This window comes from Capsella rubella, unplaced genomic scaffold (genome assembly GCF_000375325.1).
Source record: "Capsella rubella cultivar Monte Gargano unplaced genomic scaffold, Caprub1_0 scaffold_8, whole genome shotgun sequence".
Classification (NCBI taxonomy): domain Eukaryota; kingdom Viridiplantae; phylum Streptophyta; class Magnoliopsida; order Brassicales; family Brassicaceae; genus Capsella; species Capsella rubella.
Genome location: NW_006238916.1, coordinates 2,857,315 through 2,857,637, shown reverse-complemented (window position 1 = coordinate 2,857,637; position 323 = coordinate 2,857,315). Strand labels below are relative to the sequence as shown.

Below are 323 nucleotides of genomic sequence, written 5' to 3'. Positions count from 1 at the left end.
CGCCGGTTTTGGCTTTACCGGAGCAGGGAGAGCCGTATGTGGTGTACACGGATGCTTCGGGAGTTGGTTTGGGTTGTGTGTTGATGCAGCAGGGTAAGGTGATCGCCTATGCTTCGCGGCAGTTGCGGAAGCATGAGGGCAACTACCCTACTCATGATTTGGAGATGGCAGCGGTGGTCTTTGCTCTGAAAATTTGGAGATCTTATCTGTATGGAGCGAAGGTTCAGGTGTTTACAGATCATAAGAGTCTGAAGTATATATTCACGCAGCCTGAGTTGAACTTGAGGCAGAGGCGCTGGATGGAGTTGGTTGCAGACTATGAT

The 323-nt window shown here is 50.5% G+C and overlaps 1 pseudogene; it reads left to right on the top strand.

The window, feature by feature from the left end:
- The window catches only part of LOC111830424, a 6,923-nt pseudogene that overhangs the window by 4,838 nt on the left and 1,762 nt on the right, over positions 1–323 (top strand).